Below are 22,669 nucleotides of genomic sequence, written 5' to 3' on the forward strand. Positions count from 1 at the left end.
GATCGGTGGACCGGGGAAGAGACCGGAGTGTGAGGGAAGATCTGGTGGCCCGGAGGAGATCGGAGGGCCACCTCAGCCTCACCACATTCTACTTTTACATCTCATCCTGCACTGTGACTCCAACCTCTGTGCATCACCCTTCTTCCTCTGCCCCACCACTGGCGCATGAGCCCGACTCAAATCAGTTTTACAGCACAGGAGGCCACCACCCTGCCCACTTCTGCCAGTTATTTGAAAGACGCACCACTTAGTTCCAAAAATTTCAACATTTAACACATTGCGATTACAGAATTTATCCAAAACCTAATGAACCTGTGGGTAACTCACCACAATAATAATAATAACTCTAACAGGACATACCTATAACATATTTAAAACTAAAGATAAATCTTTCTTTCAATAACAAATCAGCCCCACAAAAGCAGGGCATCAAAAAATTATTTAAAACTCCAAATACTCCTCTCCACGGAAATCTTTAGTAAAAGGCGAAAGATTTATACGATTTGAAGAGAAACCAGAGTGATGTAAAGACTCAGCCTCAGCTCCTCACTCCTAAGCGGTGACATACCTCTTTAACATTGTACTGAGATGCTAGAACTACCATCCAGAGAAAACATATTACCACAGATCAACACAGCAAGTGGAAAAGTAACGACAATCTTCAATCTCCGTGAAAACCACGGTTAAACCTGAAGTTTATTTTGCTTTTTTGCAAAGTACTATGTAGAACATTATGGGTATGTAAATGAGCTCTGAGCTTTGTGTGGGTTGGGTTTCCAGTGACGTGTGAAATTCTTACTTGGGTACAAGTTTAGTTTGTATGTTTATACTGTCTCTGTGTTTCAACTTTCAGATGAGAAATTTTAATCAGCAGTTTCCGTTAGTGAACAAACCGTATTTTGGTTCATACAAGAAGCCATTGATTTAATGAGAGCAGAGACAGAGCTCAGAGCCGTGCATGGAAAGGAGGCAACTGAGGGATTCACTCCAAAATCTAGTATCCATTTCACTGCGCTCAAATGTTTAAACTTAAATGTATATTTGACATAGAAACTAGACTTGTTGATGTATTCCTGGTGTTAATTTTAACTGCTGATCCATTAAATATCTGTATTTCGCTTTCATCCGGATTGGAGGGAGGTGTACAGTGGTGTTCCCCAGGGGTCATTACTAGGACTGTGCTTTTCTTGATATATATTAATGACTTGGACTTCGGTGTACAGGGCACAATTTCCAAATTTATAGATGATGCAAAACTTGGAAGTGTAGTGAACAGTGAGGAGGATAGTGATAGACTTCAAAAGGATGATGAAATTTAAGATGAAATTTAACACAGATAAATGTGAAGTGATATATTTCGGTAGGAAGAATGAGGAGAGGCAATATAAGCTAGAGGGCACAATTCTAAAAGGGGTACAGGAACAGAGAGATCTGGGGGTATATGTGCACAAATTGTTAAAAGTGGCAGGGCAGGTTGAAAAAGCGGTTAAAAATGCATACAGGATCCTGGGCTTTATAAATAGTGGCATAGAGTACAAAAGCAAGGAAGTCATGATGAACCTTTATAAAACACTGGTTCGACCACAACTGGTGTATTGTGTCCAGTTCTGGGCACTGCACTTTAGAAAAGATGTGAAGGCCTTAGAGAGGGTGCAGAACAGATTTACTTGAATGATTCCAGGGATGAGGGATGTTAGTTACATGGATAGACTGGAGAAGCTGGGTTTGTTCTCCTTGGAACAGAGATGGTTGTGAGGAGATTTGATAGAGGTATTCAAAATCATGAACGGTCTAGACAGAATAGATATAGAGAAACTGTTCCCATTGGCGGAAGGGTCAAGAACCAATGCACCAATAGATTTAAGGTGATTGAAGAAAGAACCAAAGGTGACATGAGGAAAAACTTCTTTACACAGCGAGTGTTTAGGATCTGGAATGCACTGCCTGAGGGGGTGGTGGAGGCAGACTCAATCATGGCCTTCAAAGGGGAACTGGATAACTACTTAAAAGGAAAAAATTTGCAGGGCTGCGGGGATAGGGCGGGGGAGTGGGACTAGCTGGATTGCGCTTGCACAGAGCCAGCACGGACTCGATGGGCCAAGTGGCCTCCTTCCATGCGTAACCTTTCTATGATTCTATGATTTACGGAATTTATTTGGAAATGACCAAGGGCAAGCAATGAAGGTGGCGTTTATTCTTTCGGGGTGAAACAAAGCAAACCAAAATATTAAAAATACTTCAAACTTGGGTATGGGGGCAAAATTTCAAAATTTCCAGATGACACAAATTTTGGAAATGTAGTAAACAGCGTGAGGATAGTAAGAGACTTCAGGAGAGAAAGGGTAGAGAGTGCTTAGACACCCAAGTGGCAATGGGAGTATAGAGCATGGTAGGAGGCTGGGAAATGGTGTGAGGTGTGATGTTTGATCAGGGTTAGAGGCCGGGAGAAGGGGAGCATAGTAACAGGCTGGAGGACAGCTCTAGAGGCCGGTGGGGGAGGGGGGTAGTGTCTTTTTTATTTCAAAATAAATACATCTTTCTGCAACAATATGCCTTAGAATCAACAAGGGGACAGGCCACATTAGATTTAATAATGAGTAATCAGCCAGATTTAGTTAACAGCCTAACGATGCATGAACATTTATCCAAAAGTGATCATAATATGATGGTGTTCAACGATGTGTGTAAAAGGGAGAAACCCATATCAGCTACTAAGATTCTAAATTTAGGTAAGGCCAACTTCAACAGGATGGGCAAATCTGTTAATGGGTAAAACGAAGAACAGTGGGAGGTGTTCAAAAAAGAATTTAACGTAATACAGTACCAGTTTATATCCCCAAGGGGCAGGAGCTCTTCTTGCCAAAAAAACCCAGCCAAAACAACAAAAGAGGTAAGGGACAACATAAAACTAAAAGAAAAAGCATACAAAAATGCAAAAAATAGCACAGATCCTGGCAACTGGGAGAGATACAAAGAACAGCAAAGGGTGACAAAACAGACAGTAAGAGCTACAAAAAGAGAGTATGTAAAGAAACTTGCAAGGGATATCAAAATCAACACAAAGAATTTTTACAATTATATTAGGAAAAAGAGAGTGGTCAAGAGCAATGTGGGCCCCTTAAAAACTGATAATGGTGATATTGTAAATGAAAATAAGGAAATGGCGGACATGTTAAGTAATTACTTTGCATCAGTATTTATACAGTAGAGGAAGAGGATAGCACCTCAAGGAAACTAATTTTGAATCAGGGACGGGAATTCACCATAATTAACGTAAGCAAATTAACAGTAATGAAGAAAATAATGACAGGTGAGAACATTGCAGAAGCCCGAACTATAATCTTCCAAAGTCCTCTTGATTCAGGAACCGTTCCTTTAGATTGGAAAATTGCACATGTCATTCCACTATTTAAGAACGGTGAGAGAGGGAAACCAGGGAATTATAGATCAGTTAGATGAACATCTGGGGGTAAATTTTAACCCGGAAGAACAGGTGTGATGTGGGCGGGGGCAGTAAAAATTTTCACCCAGATGTGTCTGGGTGCGCGTGTGCTTCAGAAACCCAGAAGCCCCGTCAGCTCTTAAAGGGGCAATTAAGATAGTTGAAGTAGTTAAGTGAATAAAATTTTACTGTACTGAGACAGACAAACGATTTTAACTCGGAGCGGACTCTCGACCAGAAGATGCTCTTTGATGCCTCGGAGGTGAAGAGCGAGGCTTGCTGGCCCTTCACCTCTCTGTGTTCCTCCCCGACATCGACTGCAGCTGGAGCAGATCCTGCATGTTTTTCTGGAGCTGTGACATTTCCCTCTGTCTCTCTCTCTCATCTTCTAAACGTCTTTGAGGATGAAGAACCTCTTGATCTTTTCCCACCAGTGCACCATGGAGTCGAAGAGGGGTTTCATGGTTCTCCAACCTGGGTAATCCTTCCTTAGTTCCTCGATGTTCCCCGGGGTTAACAGTCTCACATTCAGCTTCCATATCCCCCTGCCCACTTTCTGATCCTGCTGCGATTGACAGTCGGCCAGTAGGAGGCAGTGGTCAGAGAAGAACACCGGCTAGATGCCGGTGGATCTGACTTTGAGTGCGGGGACACAAATAAGAAGACTATCCTGGAATGGACGGACCCGCCTGGCCTGGACCAAGTGTATCTCCGTGGTGCTCCGACTGCAGGGTTGCTGAAGATGTTGCAAAGTTTTGCGTCTTTCACTGCTTCCACCAGGAGCTTGGACCTGGTGTCCAGTATTCCGTCGGCCCTGCTGCATCATCCAGCCGCATCAATGATGCAGTTGAAGTCACTGACAAGAACGACCGGCATGGAGATCACCAGCAGCATCGGGGTTAGGTTGGTTTCCTCGACGCTCGCTTCCTGCTTGTTGGCTCTTTCACGGGGGTCCACGGCAGTGGGGCGGGATCGGGCCTCCTTTGGAGGAGCCACAACTGCTGCTCTCTTCTCCTGCGTCACGTCACCTCTCGCTGCCTGTGCTTAGCTGTGTCTGCGGTTTGGGCCGGGCTTGTAAAAATGACCAGCCTCTCCACAGATGTTGCAGCACTTCGCCTCCCGACATTCCAGTGTCTAATGGGCCTCCTCCCTGCAGTTCCTCGCGTTGCAGGAAGCCACCTTGTGCCCGAGTTTGCAGTAGGATCGACACACTCTGGGTTGCCCCTGTACACCACATACCCATGACTCGGCCCATTGGCGAAACTTGACGGGAAATGAATGATTTTTCCCTTGTCTTCCACCCTCAGCCTTGCCTTGATGCTCCTTTTGCTGGTCGAGATGCTGAACATGTCCGCGATGTCGATGCTCCAATCCGCTCCGTCCGCTTATCTCTTGAGGAACATCAGCACATCCATGACGGGCACATACGGGTTGAACGTGTGGGCTGTCAGCATCCGTTCCATCCCCTGCGGGAGCGTGAAGAGCGTCTCCGCAGTGAGAAGTGACAATGGCGCTTCCTTCCCCTTCTCCTTGAAGGCCTGGAGTATCTTTAGGCATCCTGCGACATCCCTGAAGGTCACGTCGAAGTATCTGTTCTCGGGAAGTCCTGCGGGCAGGAGGTGTCCATGGCCGTGAATCCGCAGGCTTCGAGAAGTACTTTCATCACGAAGGTGTTTCGTTGCCACGGCGAGGTTCCTTCACCTGTCCTTGCGGTCAGCCTGACGGTGTTGCACACCCCGTGCCCAGGTGCTCGGGAAGCTCTGGCCGCTATGTCCGCCGCAAAAAAATACTTTTTACCCCACTGGAAAAAGGTGTGAGACCGGTCTCCGGCCAGCCTTAGGATCCAGCTCTACATCAGCAAAGCTCCAACTGGTTACAGCTGATTTTACTTGCTCGTCCTGGGGCCCAACCTTCGTGATCATTGAAGCGACCCTGCTCCCATTTTTTTTGGACAGCAGGTGCTGGTAATGGTTCTGATGTTTCCATTTACAGCTCCTCTAGACCCATCTTTTGTTTCTTTACTTGTCCCATTACCACCCTCCTTGTCTTGCACCATCATCCCTTTGTCATTTAATCACTCCTGCCCTCCACCCTATCAGAGACCTTCCCTTTTGTTCTTTCCTCTCCTTCCTCTCCCTCCCCAACTTTCCCTGGCTCTGTACTTGCTTAAAAACTGTTTAATCTTCAACTTCTTCCAATTCTGACGAGGGGTCATCGACCTGAAATGTTAACTCTATTTCTTTCTCCACAGTTGCTGCCTGGCTCCCTGAGTATTTCCAGCATTTTCTGTTTTTATTTCAATCATATTATGATTGCTATTAAATAAATGTTCACCCACAGTTAGACTGTTAACTAAATCTGGCTAATTTCTCATTATTAAATCGAATATGGCCTGACCCCTTGTTGATTCTAGGGCATATTGTAGCAGAAAGCTGTATTTTTTTGAAATAAAAATGATACTACCCCCCTCCCCCACCATCCTCTAGAGCTCTCCTCCGGCCTGTTACTATGCGCCCCTCCTCCCGGCCTCTAACCCCGATCAAACATCACACCTCACACCATTTCCCAGCCTCCTACCATGCTCTATACTCCCATTGTCCCTTGGGTGTCTAACCACTCTCTACCCTTTCTCTCCTGAAGTCTGCTACTATCCTCATGTTGTTTACCACATTTCCAAGATTTGTGTCATCTGGAAATTTTGAAGTTTTGTCCCCTATACCCAAGCCCAGATAGTGAATTGTGAATGTTGTAAACATGTACGTTTGAAGTATTTTTTTATTTTGGTTTACTTTATTTCACCCTGAAAGAATAAATGGCGCCTTCATTTCTTGCTTTTTGTTGTTTTCAAATATATTCCGTAAATGAAAGTGGAATACAGATGTTGAATGGATCAACAGTTAAAATTAACACCACAGATACATCAACAAGTCTAGTTTCTATGTCAAATATACATTTAAATTTAAAAATTTGAGAGCAGTGAAATGGATACTAGATTTTGGAGTGGATACCTCAGTTGCCTCCTTTCGATACACGGCTCTGAGCTCTGTCTCTGCTCTCATTGTGTCAGTGGCTTCTTGTATGAACTAAAATACGGTTTGTTCACTAACGGAAACTGCTGATTAAAATTTCTCATCTGAAAGTTGAAACACAGAGAGAGAATAAACATATAAACTAAACTTGTACCCAAGTAAGAATTGCACACGTCACTGTCAACCCAACCTCCACAAAGCTCAGAGCTCATTTACATACCCATAATGTTCTACATAGTACTTTGCAAAAAAGCAAAATAAACTTCAGGTTTGACTGTAGCTTTCACGGAGATTGAAGATTGTCGTTATTTTTCCAACTTGCTGTGTTGATCTGTGATAATACGTTTTCTCTGGATGGTAGGTCTAGCTTCTCAGTACAATGTTAAAGAGGTATGTCACCGTTTAGGAGCAATTAGCTGAGGTGACATCTTGACATCACTCTGGTTTCTCTTCAAATCGTATAAATTTTTCGCCTTTTACTAAAGATTTCCGTGGCGAGAAGCATTTGGAGTTTTAACTAATTTTTTGATGCCCTGCTTTTGTGGGGCTGATTTATTATTGAAAAAAAGATTTATCTTTAGTTGTGAGTATGGTATAGGTGTGTCTTGGTAGAATTGTATTTGTTGTGATGAGGTGGCCTGATGTGTATCAGTCAGGCAGCAAGTGTTTGGATTTTGGATAAATTGTGGAAGTGCAATGTGTGAAATATTTACATTTTTAGGATTAGGCAGTACGTGTTTCAAATAACTGGCACACATGGGCTGAGTGGCAGCCTCTTGTGCTGTAAAACTGACTTTAGTAGGGCTCATGTTGCAGTGGTGGGGCAGAGGGAGGGGGGTGATGCACAGAGATTGGAGTCATAGTGCAGGATGAGATGTGAGGCTGGAGGAGTTGTAAAAGGTGGTGAGGCTGAGGTGGATTTTGAAGATGACATTAAATTCACATCCTCATCTTTGAATCACTCCATACATTGCCCCCCTCCCTATCACCATAACTTCCTCCAGCCATAAAACCCTCCGAGAACTCTGCTGCTCCAACTCTGGCCTTTTTGCATCCATCACTTTCTGCGCCCACCATTGCTGGCCATGCCTCAGCCATCTAGGCCGTAAACTCTGGAATTTCCTCCATAAAGCTCTCCACCTCCCTTCTCCTTTATGGCGTTCCTTAGAACCTATCGCTTTGAATAAGCTTTTGGTCACTTGTCCTAATGTCTCCTTCATTGACTTGGTGTTAATTTTTGTCTGTTTACACTCCTGTAAGCCCATAGGGACGTTTTATTATGTTAAAGGTGTTATAAAAATGTAAGTTGTTGTCCCAAGGCCCTTCACAGGAGCGTTATCAAACAAAATTTGATACCGAGTCACATAAGGGGATGTTAAGACAAAGCTTGGTCAAAGAGGGAGGTTTGAAGGAGTGTATTAAAGGAGGAGAAAGAGGCGGAGAGGTCTAGGGAGAGAATTCCAGAGCTTACCGCCTAGGCAGCTGAAGGCATGGTCACCAATGTTGGAGCGATTCAAATCGGGGATTTGCAACAATTTGGACGTAGGGGGCATGATTAAGAAATTTGCGGATGACATAAAGATAGGCCGTGTGGTTGATTGTGAGGAGGAAAGCTGTAGACTGCAGGAAGATTTCAATGGACTGGTCAGATGGGCAGAAAAGTGGCAAATGGAGTTCAATCTGGAGAAGTGTGAGGTAAAGCATTTGGGGAGAGCAAACAAGGATTACACAATAAATGGGAGGATACTGAGAGGTGTAGACGAAGTGAGAGACCTTGGAGTGCATGTCCACAGATACCTGAAGGTAGCGGGACAGGTAGATAAGGTGTTAAGAAGGCATATAGAATGCTTTCCTTTATTAGCTGAGGCATAGATTATAAAAGCAGGGATGTTATGCTGGAACTGTATAAAACACTAGTTAGGCCACAGCTTGAGTACTGCGCACAGTTCTGGTCACCACATTACAGGAAGGATGTAATTGCACTACAGAGGGTGCAGAAGAGATTTACGAGGATGTTGCCAGGACTGGAGAATTTTAGCTATGATGACAGATTGGATAGGCTGGGATTGTTTTCCTTGGAACAGAGGAGGCTGAGGGGTGATTTGATTGAGGTATACAAAATTATGAGAGGTCCAGATAAAGTGGCTAGGAAGGACCTATTTCCCTTCCAGGAGGGGTCAATAACCAGGGGGCATCGATTTAAAGTGATTGGTAGAAGGATTAGAGCAGAAATGAGGAAAAAAATTTTGACCCAGAGGGTGGTGGGAGTTTGGAACCCACTGCCTGAGAGGGTGGTAGAGGCAGAAACCTTCAACTCATTAAAAAAATACCTGGATGTGCACCTGAAGAGCCGTGACCTGCAGGGCTATGGAACAAATGCGGGAAAGTGGGATTAGGCTGGGTGGCTCGTTTCTCATCCGGTGCGGACATGATGGGCCGAATGGCCTCCTTCTATGCGTAAATTTTCTATGATTCTATGATTCCATTTAGTTGGAGGAAATTTTTGCTCATCTGGATGTTGGACAAGCAACGTGACAAATCAAAGGCAGTGGGGGGCGTAGAGCGAGGTGGTGGTGTGGTAGAGCTGGTTGTTGTCAACGTACATGTGGAACCAGACATGTTTTCGGATGATGTTGCTGCGAGGCAGCATGTAGATGAGAAATAGGAGGGGGACAAGGATAGATCCTTGGGGGACTCCAGAGGTAACGGTGTGCGAGTGTGAGGAGAAGCCATAGCAGGTGATTCTGTGTCAATGACTGGATAGATAGGAATGGAATCAGGCAAAGGCAGTTGAACCCAGATGGCCGATGGAGGAGAGGCGTTGGAGGAGGATGGTGTGGTCAACCGTGTCAAAGGCTGCAGACAGTTCGAGAAAGATGAGGTGGGATAGTTTACTACAGTTACAGCCACATGGGATGTCATATGTGACTTTGATAAGGGCCATTTCAGTGCTGTTGCAGGGGCAGAAACCTCATGTAAAGTTGGAAATGTAGTAAACAGTGAGGAGGATAGCTGCAGACTGCAGGAGGACATAAACAGACTGGTGAAATGGGAAGACACATGGGATATGAAATTGAACGCAGAGAAGTGTGAAGTGATGCATTTTGGAAGGAAGAATGAGAAGAGGTAATATAAAGTAAATGTACAATTTTAAAGCGGGTGCAGGAACAGAGAGATCTGTGGCTTCAAATACACAAATCTTTGAAGGTGGCAGGAAAAGTTGATAAAGTTGTTGTAGAAGCATACAGGATCCTGGGCTTTATAAATAGAGACAAAGAAGTTATGCTAAACCTTTATAAATAACTGGTTAGGCCTCAGCTGGATTATTGTATCCAATTGTGGGCACCACAGTTTCGGAGGGATGTCAAGGCCTTGGAGAGGGAGCATTGATTTACTAGAATAGTACCAGGGATAAGGAACTTCAGTCGTGTTGAGAGAACAGAGAAGGTTAAGAGGGGATTTAATAGAGGTGTTCAAAATTATGAAGGGTTTTGTTCGAGTCGGGGACCTGGAGAAGAGATCAGGGTGCCGGGGAGCACATACAGAGAATAAGCATACGACGTAAACTTGTACCCAAGTAAGAATTGTACATAAATAAAAACAGAAAATGCTGGAAATATTCAACAAGTCAGGGTGCATCTGTGGAGAAAGAAAGGGAGTTAACGTTTCAGGACAATGACCCTTCGTCAGAACTGGAAGAAGTTGAAGATTAAACAGTTTTTAAGCAAGTACAGAGCCAGGGAAAGTGGGGGGGAGCGGGGTGGGAGAGGAGGAAAGAACAAAAGGGAAGGTCTCTGATAGGGTGGAGGGCAGGGGTGATTAAATGACAAAGGGATGATGATGCAGGACAAGGAGGGTGGTAATGGGACAAGTAAAGAAACAAAGATGGGTCCAGAGGAGCTGTAAATGGAAACATCAGAATCATTACAAGCACTTGCTGTCCAAAAAAATGGGAGCAGTGGTTATGGTCTGAAATTATTGAAATCAGTGTTGAGTCCAGAAGGTTGTAAAGTGCCTAAACGAAAGATGAGGTGCTGTTCCTCGAGCTTAGGTTGAGCTTCAATGGAACAGTGTAAGAGGCCGAGGACAGAGAGGTCAGAGTGGGAGTGGGACGGGGAATTAAAATGGCAAGCGACCAGCAGGTCAGGGTCACACTTGCAGACTGAGCGGAGGTGTTTAGCAAAGCGATCACCCAGTCTGGGTTTGGTCTCCTCAATGTGGAAGAGACTATAAGACCATAAGACCATAAGAGATAGGAGCAGGAGTAGGCCATTCAACCCCTCGAGCCTGCTCCGCCATTTAATGAGATCATGGCTGATCTGATTTTTACCTCAACTCCACTTTCCCGTCCTTTCCCCATATCCCTTGCTGATCAAAAATTTGTCTAACTCAGCCTTTAATGTATTCAATGACTCAGCCTCCACAGCTTTTTGGGTAAGAATTCCAAAGATTCATGACCCTCTGGGAGAAGAAATTCCTCCTCATTTCCGTCTAAAATGGGCGACCCCTTATTCTGAGACTATGCCCCCTAGTTTAAGATTCCCCCATGAGGGGTAACATCCTCTCAGCATCTACCCTATCGAGTCCCCTCAGAATCTTGTATCTTTCAACAAGATCTCCTCTCATTCTTCTAAACTCCAATAAGTATAGACCCAACCTGTTCAATCTTTCCTCATAAGACAACCCTTCCATACCCGGAATCAACCTAGTGAACCTTCTCTGAACTGCCTCCAGTGCAAGTATGTCCTTCCTTAAATAAGGGCACCAGAACTGTACGCAGTACTCCAGGTGAGACTGCAGCGTGAGCAGCGAATACAGTATATTAAATTGTAAGAAGGACAAGTAAATCGCTGTTTCACCTGGAAGGAGTGTTTGGGACCCTGGGCGGTGAGAATGGAAGAGGTGAAAGGCAGGTGTTGCATCTCCTGCGCTGGCACGGGAAGGTGCCATGGGGAGGAGAGCGGGTGTTGGAAGAGTGGACCAGGGTGTCGCGCAGGGAGCGATCCCTTTGGATTGCTGAAAGGAGAGGGGAGGGGAAGAAATGTTTGATGGTGGGATCGCGCTGGAAATGACGGAAATGGCGGAGTATGATATGTTGAACGTGGAGGCTGGTGGGGAGGAAGGTGAGTATAAAGTACTATGTAGAACATTATGGGTATGTAAATGAGCTCTGAGCTTTGTGGAGGCTGGGTTTACAGTGACGTGTACAATAAAAGGTGTCGCTGTGGGAACCCGTATGGGTCCTAGTTATGCCTGCCTTTTTGTGGGATATGTGGAACATTCCTTGTTCCAGTCCTGCTCAGGTCCCCTCCCTCACCTCTTTTTCCGATACATTGATGACTGTATTGGAGCAGCTACATGCTTTTACCCCGAACTGGAAAATTTCATCACCCATGCTTCCAATTTCCACCCTTCCCTCGCCTTCACATGGTCCATCTCTGACTCTTCCCTTGCCTTCCTCAACTTCCTTATCTCCATTTCTGGGAGGGAGGGGAAGGGGTGAGGGCCGAAGTGCGGAAATAGGACGGACACGGTCGAGGGCTCTGTCAACTACAGTGGAGGGGATTCCTCAGTTGAGGAAAAAGGAAGATGTATCGGAAGCACTGGTGTGGAAGGTGGCATCGTCAGAACAGATGTGACAGAGACAGAGAAGCTTGGAGATGGGAATATAATCCTTACAGGAAGCGGGTTGGGAGGAAGTGTAATGAAGGTAGCTGTGGCAGTCGGTGGGCTTATAATAGATATTGGTTGACAGTCTAACCCCAGAAATGGAGATAAGGAAGTTGAGGAAGGCAAGGGAAGAGTCAGAGATGGACCATGTGAAGGCGAGGGAAGGTTGGAAATTGGAAGCATGGGTGATGAAATTTTCCAGTTCGGGGTAAAAGCATGTAGCTGCTCCAATACAGTCATCAATGTATCGGAAAAAGAGGTGAGGGAGGGGACCTGAGCAGGACTGGAACAAGGAATGTTCCACATATCCCACAAAAAGGCAGGCATAACTAGGACCCATACGGGTTCCCACAGCGACACCTTTTATTGTACACGTCACTGTAAACCCAGCCTCCACAAAGCTCAGAGCTCATTTACATACCCATAATGTTCTACATAGTACTTTGCAAAAAGGCAAAATAAACTTCAGGTTTGACCGTAGCTTTCACGGAGATTGAAGATTGTCATTACTTTTCCACTTGCTGTGTTGATCTGTGGTAATATGTTTTCTCTGGATCTTAGTCCTAGCGTCTTAGTACAATGTTAAAGAGGTATGTCATCGCGAAGGAGCAATGATCTGAGATTGAGTCCTTACATTACTCTGTTTTCTCTTCAGATCGTATAAATCTTTCGCCTTTTACTAAAGATTTCCGTGGAGAGGAGTGTTTGGAGTTTTAAATAATTTTTTGATGCCTTGCTTTTGTAGGGCTGAGTTATTGCTAAAAGAAAGATTTATCTTTAGTTGTGAATATGTAGTAGGTGTGCCCTGATTGTTATTGTGATGAGGTGGCCAAAGGTTCATTACTCAGGCTGGCAAGTGCTTGGGTTTTGGATAAATTCTGGAAGTGCAATATGTTATATATTTACATTTTTGGGACTAAGTCGTGCGTGTCTCAAATAATTGGCGTAGATGGGCCTGGTGGCGGCCTCCTGTGCTGTAAAACTGATTTTAGTAGGGCTCATGCACGAATGGTGGGGCAGAGGGAGAAGGGTGATTCACAAAGGTTGGAGTCATAGTGCAGGATGAGATGTGAGGCTGGAGGAGTTATAAAAGTCGAGTGTGGTGATGCTGAGGTGGAGTTTGCAGATGACATTAAATTCTCATCCTCGTGTTCCATGGTCTCACCCCCTCCCTATCACCATAACTTCCTCCAAATATACAATCCTCCGGGAACTCTGCGTTGCTCCAACTCTGGCCTTTTGCGCTCTGGAATTCTCTCCATAAACCTCTTCAACTCTCTCTTCTTTTAAGGTGCTCCTTTAAACTTACCTCTTTGACCAAGCTTTTGGTCACTTGTCCAATTGTCTCCTTCTTTGACTTGGTGTCTATTATTGTCTGTTTACGCTCCTGCGAAGCACATAGAGACGTTTTCCTAAGTTAAAGGCACTATATAAATGTAAGTTGTTGTTGTGGTTGAATTTATTGTTTTTTAAGATATGATTTGTTTTAAAAGTGCCTGTATTTCACTCATTGTGAATGAAGATCGGAGGGACGGGAGGAAAATCGGGGGGCCGTGGAAGAAGGTTGGGGGGCCAGGAGGAAGGTCGGTGGGGCCAGGGAAGAAGGTTGAGGGCCAGGAAGAATATCGGTGGGGCCAAGGAGGAAGGTCGGGGGCCCGGAAGAAGGTCGGGGGCCGGGAAGAAGGTTGGGGGCCGGGAAGAAGATCAGAAGGTTGGAAAAGAGATCATACGGGGGGCCGGGAAAAATCCCGGGGGCCGGGAAGAACACTTCGGGGGTCAGGTAGGAGATCAGGGGGCCGAGGAGGAGATTGGGGGGCTGGGACTTGGATACCTGAGGCCGCTGGAGGTTGGGTGAAGAGTCTGAGTTAGGTGGGGGTCCACAATGGTGCGGGGGTGGGGCGTGGGGGTTGTCCAGTATCGGGGAGAGGGGGGCTCGTTTGATCACGGGGTTCCAGGTGAGCTTGTTGGGCTTGGATGAAGCATTCCTGCTCCTCCGGGCCCACAAACAGTGCAATAAAGGCACTCACCTCATGGATCCAGCCCTTCTCTCCTGCTTTCCGGTCACGTGATTCGGAAGGGATGCGAAACCCGAACAGGTAAGGTTAAATTCATTTTAATGTTGTAATACATGATCTATTAAGTACCTCAAGTATCTCAATGAGGTAAAATGCCCTTTTAAGTATCGGTCTGCTGGCTTTCGGTGGCTGGCTTTAAGTGCTGGCTCTATCCCGTCATCTAAGTCATTGATAAATACAATGCATAGTTGAGGTACCAACACAGATCACTGTGGGACAACACCAGTCACATCCTGCTAATTTGAGTACCTGCCAATTTTCCCTACTCTCTGTTTCCTGCCCCTCAACAAATTTCCTAATCGGATCAACAATTTGTCCTCAATTCAACGAGCTTCAACTTCAGCTAACAGTCTCTTATGAGGGACTTTATCGAATGCCTTCTGGAAGTCCACATAAACAACATCCATAGACATTCCCCTGTCCACTACTTTAGTCACCTCTTCAAAAAATTCAATCAGGTTCGTCAGGCATGACCCACCCTTCACAAATCCATGCTGGCTCTGTCTGATCAGCTGAAATTTTTCAAGTTGTTAAATTACTCTATCCTTAATTATAGACTCTTGTAATTTCCCGACAACAGATGTTAGGCTAACTGGTCCATAATTCCTTGGTTTCCCTCTCTCACCTTTCTTAAATAGAGGAGTGACATGCAATTTTCCAATCTAAAGGAACAGTACCTGAATCAAGAGGACTTTGGAAGATTATAGTTCGGGCATCTGCAATGTTCTCACCGACTTCCTTTACAATCCTGGGATGGAAAGCACCTGGTCCTTGGGATTTGTCACTTTTTGGTGTCATTATATTCTTCATTCCTGTCAATTTGCTTATGTTAATTATGGTGAGGCCCCATCCCTGTTTAAAATTAGTTTCCTTGGGGTATGTGGCATGCTATCCTCTTCCTTACTGTAAATACTGACGCAAAATAATTACTTACCATGTCCACCATTTCCTTATTTTCATTTACAATATCACCATTATCAGTTTTTAAGGGGCCCACATTGCTCTTGACCACCCTCTTTTTCCTAATATAATTGTAAAAATTCTTTGTGTTGATTTTGATATCCCTTGCAAGTTTCTTTTCATTCTCCCTTTTTGTAGCTCTTACTGTCTGTTTTGTCACCCTTTGATGTTCTTTGTATCTCTCCCAGTCACCAGGATCTGTGCTATTTTTCTTCATTTTTGTATGCTTTTTCTTTTAGTTTTATGTTGTCCCTTACCTCTTTTATCGTCCATGCCTGTTTTTTTTTGCAAGTGGAGCTCTTGCCCCTTAAGGGTATAAACTGGGGTTTTGTATCACATTAAATTCTTTTTTTAAATTTCAAAATATACCTTATTTCATGAAATTTAAGGATACACACAGTTCAATGTAAATGCGCAATTACAATTCAAAATAATACAATATGGATCATACAACCTCCGATCCCATCATTACAATTCAAAACAGAGTACATATCTTATAATACATTCTGTACAATACAAGGTGGGGTGGCCTTACACGGTGGCCTTTCCCCATACAGCCTTTGTGTAGGCCTCACCATGCTTCAGTGCATCCCGCAGCATGTACTCCTGGACCTTGGAGTGTGCCAATCGGCAACACTTGTTCTTGGGCAGCTCCTTCAGCTGGAAGACCAACAGGTTTCGGGTGGACCAAAGGGTCTCCTTCACGGAGTTGATGGTCTTCCAGCAGCAGTTGATATCTGTCTCTGTATGTGTTTCGGGGAACAGCCCGTAGAACGCAGCGTCGTGTGTTACCAAGCTGTTTGGGATGAACCGGGACAGATACCAATGCATCTCACTCCACACCTTCTGCGTGAAGGGGCAATCCATGAAGACGTGGATGACGCTCTCGACCCTGCCGCAGCCTCGAGGGCGGCTCGCGGTGGCGCTGTGATTCCGTTTGTTTTGGAAAGACCACACTGGGAGGGCCCTTCTCACCACCACCCAAGCTACTGGTGCCTGTTGGTCAGTTCTGGCGACGAGACGTTCTGCCAAATGGCATCGACTGTCTGGTTGGGGCACTGCCCGATCGGATCCACGCTTGGGGTCCACATGCATGACCACTGCCGATAGTTGCTGAGGTGCGGGATTCCACATTCCTGCAAGAACAGCAGGTCCCTCTTGACCCTGGACAGGTAGTTCAGGGTCGCAGCGCATTGCGTAGTCGATTTAACACAATGCATGTTTATGGATGCAAATTTTAAAGCCATTTTAAAAATACTAAAAGGACAAACATTAAGGTCCTATAATTACATTAGTCCGGGTTCGACATTACTCTCCATTTCCATCCATTGGTCCTGATTCTGCATTTGTGTGGTGTGCACGAACTTCTGGACAGACCTAGGGCTGAGGAATGAGGCATGTCCTCCATTGGAGGAGTGTCCGCACTCGGGGGTTGTCGACGGGGCCTCGTGGGGTGGTGCGTCTGTGAGATCCATGACCAGGTTCGGTTCCTCGGCCTTTGCCGGTTGTTCGTTCTCCGCGACTGTTGTGCTGCTCCTGGTTGCCCAGAGATGGGGGACATTGTTCTCCATGTCGCTTCGCCCTGTTGCCCGGAGTTGGGGGACTTCGCTCTCCATGTCGCTTCTCCCGGCGTCCTGGAGTTGGGGTGTGCTGGGCTCATTGCTGCTCCTGATGCCCTGGAGCTGCCAAATTCCTGGAACTGGAGCCTGCTGTCTGTGTCACTGGTTTCAGTTGTGTTTTGCCTATTCCTTTGAGGGTAGGTGGGACTCTCCCCTTTTCCCTTTTCGTCAGCTGAGGAGCAGCCACTGTCGTCCGTTGGTGGCTCGAAGCACCTGTTGCCGCTGGTTCCACCTTTGGCCGTCAGTTCCCCTGATTTCCGGGACTTCTTTTTCTTTTGCTGTATATAAGACATAAGGAAAGGGCAAACAAAAAGGCAAAAAATGGCACAGATCCTGCCGAATGGGAAAGATACGAAGATCAACAAAGGGTCACAAAACAGATAGTAAGGGCTACAAAAAGAGAGTATGAAAAGAAACTCGCAAGGAATATCAAAACCAATACGAAGAACTTTTTCAGTTATATTAGGAACTGACCCTGACCTGCCGGTTGCTTGCCATTTTAATTCCCAGTGCAACTGCCACTCTGACCTCTCTGTCATCGGCCTCTTACACTATTCCAATGAAGCTCAACGAACAGCACCTCATCTTTCGATTAGGCTCTTTACAACCTGCTGGACTCAACATTGATTTCAATGTATTTTTTTGAAATAAAAAAGAGACTACCCCCCTCCCCCACCAGCTCCTAGAGCTCTCCTCCGGCCTGTTACTATGCTCCCCTTCTCCCGGCCTCTTACCCTGATCAAACATCACACCTCGCACCATTTCCCAGCCTCCTACCATGCTCTATACTCCCATTGCCCCTTGGGTGTCTAACCACTCTCTACCCTTTCTCTCCTGAAGTCTGCTACTATCCTCACGCTGTTTACCACATTTCCAAGATTTGTGTCATCTGGAAATTTTGAAATTTTGTCCCCTATACCCAAGCCCAGATAGTGAATTGTGAATGTTGGAAACATGTACGTTTGAAGTATTTTTTATATTTTGGTTTGCTTTATTTCACCCCAAAAGAATAAACGCGCCTTCATTTCTTGCTTTTGGTTATTTCCAAATAAATTCCGTAAATGAAAGTGGAATACAGATATTGAATGGATCAACAGTTAAAATTAACACCACAGATACATCAACAAGTTTAGTTTCTATGGCCAAATATAAATTTCAGTATAAACATTTGAGCACAATGAAATGGATACTAGATTTTGGAGTGGATCCCTCAATTGACTCCTTTCCATGCACGGCTCTGAGCTCTGTCTCTGCTCTCATTAAATCAATGGCTTCCTGTATGAACCAAAATACAGTTTGTTCACTAGCAGAAATTGCTGATTAAAATTTCTCATATGAAAGTTCAAACACAGAGACAGTATAAACATATGAAGTAAACTTCGACCCAAGTAAGAATTGCACACGTCACTGTAAACCCAGCCTCCACAAAGCTCAGAGCTCATTTACATACCCATAATGTTCTACATGGTACTTTGCAAAAAAGCAAAATAAACTTCAGGTTTGACCGTAGCTTTCACGGAGATTGAAGATTGTCATTACTTTTCCACTTGCTGTGTTGATCTGTGGTAATATGTTTTCTCTGGATCTTAGTGCGAGCATCTCAGTACAATGTTAAAGGGGTATGTCATCGCTTAGGAGCAAGGAGCTGAGGTTGAGTCTTTAGATTACTCTGCTTTCTCTTCAGATCGTATAAATCTTTCGCCTTTTACTAAAGATTTCCGTGGAGAGGAGCATTTGGAGTTTTTATATAATTTTTTGATGCCCTGCTTTTGTGGGGCTGATTTGTTGCTGAAAGAAAGATTTATCTTTAGTTGTAGATGTGTCTTTAGGTTCATTAGTTAGGTTGCCAAGTGCTTGGGTATTGGATACTCTCTGAAATTGTAATCTGTTAAATATTTAAATTTTGGGGATTAGCTGTTGCGTGTTTCAAATAACTGGCCGAGATGGGCTGGGTGGTGGCCTCTGTGCTGTAAAACTGACTTTAGTAGGGCTCATGTGCCAGTGGTGGGGCAGAGGGAGAGGGGTGATGCACAGAGATTGGAGTCACAGTGCAGGATGAGATGTGAGGCTGGAGGAGTTATAAAAGTCGAGTGTGGTGATGCTGAGGTGGAGTTTGAAGATGACATTAAATTCTCATCCTCGTGTTCCATGGTCTCGCCCACTCCCTATCACCATAACTTCCTCCAAATATACAATCCTCCGGGAACTCTGCGTTGCTCCAACTCTGGCCTTTTGCGCTCTGGAATTCTCTCCATAAACCTCTTCAACTCTCTCCTCTTTTAAGGCGCTCCTTTAAACTTACCTCTTTGAACAAGCTTTTGGTCACTTGTCCGAATGTCTCCTTCTTTGACTTGGTGTCTATTATTGTCTGTTTACGCTCCTGCGAAGCCCATAGAGACGTTTTACTAAGTTAAAGGCACTATATAAATGTAAGTTGTTGTTGTGGTTGAATTTATTGTTTCTTAAGATATTTTTTGTTTTAAAAGTGCCTGTATTTCACTCATTGTGAATGAAGATCGGAGGGACGGGAGGAAAATCGGGGGGGCCGTGGAAGAAGGTTGAGGGGCCAGGTAAGAAGGTTGGGGGCCAGGAAGAATATCGGTGGGGCCAAGGAGGAAGGTCGGGGGCTGGGAAGAAGGTCGGGGGCCGGGAAGAAGATTGGGGAGCCAGGATGAAGATCAGAAGGTTGGAACACAGATCATGCGGGGGGGCCGTGAAAAATCCCGGGGGCCGGGAAGAGCATTAGGGGGGTCAGGTAGGAGATCAGGGGGCCGGGGAGGAGATTGGGGGGCTGTGACTTGGAGACCTGAGGTCGCTGGAGGTTGGGTGAAGAGTCTGAGTTAGGTGGGGGTCCACAATGGTGTGGGGGTGGGGCGTGAGTGTTGACCAGTATCGGGGGTGGGGGGCTCGTTTGATCACGGGGTTCCAGGTGAGCTTGTTGGGCCTGGATGAAGCATTCCTGCTCCTCCGGGCCCACAAGCAGTGCAATAAAGGCACTCACCTCATGGATCCGGCCCTTCTCTCCTGCTTTCACCTCACGTGATTCAGAAGTGATGACAAACCCAAACAGGTAAGGTTAAATTCATTTTTATGTTGTAATACATAATCTATTAAGTACCTCAAGTATCTCAATGAGGTAAATTGCCCTTTTAAGTATCGGTCTGCTTGCTTTAAGTGGGGGCGGGACTTCCTGGTGTCTGCTGGCTGCACACATACAAGCCTGCCTGGATTAAACCCGGAAGTGGGCGAGTTGGAACCAGGATGTGGTCGTGCTCCAAAAAACTGTTATTTTAAACTCCCACCCGCCCCCAACCCACCCGTTCTTGGGGGTTAAAATTTACTCCTATATCTCTTTCCTCATAAAAAATTGCAGTTAAATTAGGTTAAAATTATATTACTATCCTAATTCGGAACATCGGAACAGGAGTCGGCCATTTAGCCCCTCGAGCCTGTTCAGCCACTCAATGAGTTCATGGCTGATCTGTGACCTAACTCCATATCCCTTAATACCTTTGGTTAACAAAAATCTATCAATCTCAGATTTAAAATTAACCATTGAGCTACATCGACTGCCACTTGCGGAAGAAAGATCCAAACTTCTACCACCCTTTGTGTGTAGAAGTGTTTCCTAACTTCACTCCTGCAAGTCCTGGCTCTAATTTTTAGGCTCATTCCCCTAGTCTAAGACTCCCCAACCAGCGCAAATATTTTCTCTCTATCTACCCTATCAGTTCCCCTTAATATCTTGGAAATTTTGCTCAAATCAACCGTTAATCTTCTAAATTCCAGGGAATACAACCCTAGTTTGTGTAATGTCTCCTCGTAATTAAACCATTGGAGTCCAGGTATCATTCTGGTAAATCTACGCTGCACTCCGTCCAAGGCCAATATATCCTTCCTAAGGAGCGTGCCCAGAACTGAACACAGTACTCCAGGTGGTCTAATCAGGGCTTTGTATAACTGTAGCATAACTTCTACCCCCTTGTATTCTAGTCCTTTAGATATAAAGGCCAGCATTCCATTAGCCTTTTCGATTATTTTTTGGACCGGTCCATGGCATTTTAATGATCTGTGTACATGGACCCCTAAGTCTCTTTTGACCTCCACTGTGTCGAGCTGTTCATCATTTAGAAAGTGCTCTGGTCGATCTTTTCGGCCCAAAGTGGATGACCTCACACTTGCCTACATTGAAATCCATTTGCCATAGTTTTGCCCATTCAATTAATCTATTAATATCTCTTTGTAATTTTATGCTTCCATCTAGACTGATTACAATGCCGCCTAACTTTGTGTCATCGGCAAACTTGTTAATGTGGCTCTCGACCCCATCATCTAAGTCATTAATAAATAGAGTGCATCGTTGAGATCCCAACACAGATCCCAGTGGGACACCACTCGTCACATCCTGCCAATTTGAGTACCTGCCAATTTTCCCAACTCTCTGTTTCCTGCCCCTCAACCAATTTCCGAATCGGGTCAACAATTTATCCTCAATTCAACGAGCTTCAACTTTAGCTATCAGTCTCTTATGAGGGACTTTATCGAATGCCTTCTGGAAGTCCACATAAACAACATCCATAGACATTCCCCTGTCCACTACTTTAGTTACGTCTTCAAAAAATTCAATCAGGTTCGTCAGGCATGACCCACCCTTCACAAATCCATGCTGGCTCTGTCTGATCAGCTGAAATTTTTCAAGCTGTTATGTCACTCTATCCTTAATTATAGACTCTAGTAATTTCCTGACAACAGATGTTAGGCTAACTGGTCCATAATTCCTTGGTTTCCCTCTCTCACCTTTCTTAAATAGAGGAGTAACATGCAATTTTCCAATCTAAAGGAACAGTACCTGAATCAAGAGGACTTTGGAAGATTATAGTTCGGGCATCTGCAATGTTCTCACCTACTTCCTTTACAATCCTGGGATGGAAAGCACCTGGTCCTTGGGATTTGTCACTCTTTAGTGTCATTATTTTCTTCATTACTGTTAATTTGCTTACGTTAATTATGGTGAGTCCCCATCCCTGTTTAAAATTAGTTTCCTTGGGGTATGTGGCATGCTATCCTCTTCCTCTATTGTAAATACTGACGCAAAATAATTATTTAACATGTCCATCATTTCCTTATTTTCATTTACAATATCACCATTATCAGTTTTTGAGGGGCCCACATTGCTCTTGACCACCCTCTTTTTCCTAATATAATTGTAAAAATTCTTTGTGTTGATTTTGATATCCCTTGCAAGTTTCTTTTCATTCTCCCTTTTTGTAGCTCTTACTGTCTGTTTTGTCACCCTTTGATGTTCTTTGTATCTCTCCCAGTCACCAGGATCTGTGCTATTTTTCTTCATTTTTGTATGCTTTTTCTTTTAGTTTTATGTTGTCCCTTACCTCTTTTATCGTCCATGCCTGTTTTTTTTTGCAAGTAGAGCTCTTGCCCCTTAAGGGTATAAACTGGGGTTTTGTATCACATCAAATTCTTTTTCAAATTTCAAAATATACCTTATTTCATGAAATTTAAGGATACACACCGTTCAATGTAAATGCGCAATTACAATTCAAAGTAATGCAATATGGATCATACAACCTCCGATCCCATCATTACAATTCAAAACAGAGTACATATCTTATAATACATTCTGTACAATACAAGGTGGGGTGGCCTTACACGGTGGCCTTTCCCCATACAGCCTTTGTGTAGGCCTCACCATGCTTCAGTGCATCCCGCAGCATGTACTCCTGGACCTTGGAGTGTGCCAATCGGCAACACTTGTTCTTGGGCAGCTCCTTCAGCTGGAAGACCAACAGGTTTCGGGCGGACCAAAGGGTCTCCTTCACGGAGTTGATGGTCTTCCAGCAGCAGTTGATATCTGTC

The 22,669-nt window shown here is 44.8% G+C and overlaps 4 non-coding genes across 4 annotated transcripts; 3 read left to right on the plus strand and 1 right to left on the minus strand.

Moving 5' to 3' along the window:
- Positions 1-409: 409 nt before the first annotated feature.
- LOC137320331 (U5 spliceosomal RNA) lies at positions 410-523 on the minus strand. Its single transcript, XR_010962488.1, has one exon. It is a non-coding gene; the product is annotated as a U5 spliceosomal RNA (small nuclear RNA).
- Positions 524-6,906: 6,383 nt separating this feature from the next.
- On the plus strand, positions 6,907-7,020 carry LOC137320285 (U5 spliceosomal RNA). Its single transcript, XR_010962447.1, has one exon. It is a non-coding gene; the product is annotated as a U5 spliceosomal RNA (small nuclear RNA).
- A 5,756-nt stretch (positions 7,021-12,776) lies between these two features.
- Positions 12,777-12,890, plus strand: LOC137320340 (U5 spliceosomal RNA). The gene has a single exon (XR_010962496.1). It is a non-coding gene; the product is annotated as a U5 spliceosomal RNA (small nuclear RNA).
- A 5,569-nt stretch (positions 12,891-18,459) lies between these two features.
- LOC137320309 (U5 spliceosomal RNA) lies at positions 18,460-18,574 on the plus strand. The gene has a single exon (XR_010962468.1). It is a non-coding gene; the product is annotated as a U5 spliceosomal RNA (small nuclear RNA).
- The last annotated feature ends 4,095 nt before the right edge of the window (positions 18,575-22,669 follow it).

The sequence above is a fragment of the Heptranchias perlo genome, chromosome 3 (assembly GCF_035084215.1).
Source record: "Heptranchias perlo isolate sHepPer1 chromosome 3, sHepPer1.hap1, whole genome shotgun sequence".
Classification (NCBI taxonomy): domain Eukaryota; kingdom Metazoa; phylum Chordata; class Chondrichthyes; order Hexanchiformes; family Hexanchidae; genus Heptranchias; species Heptranchias perlo.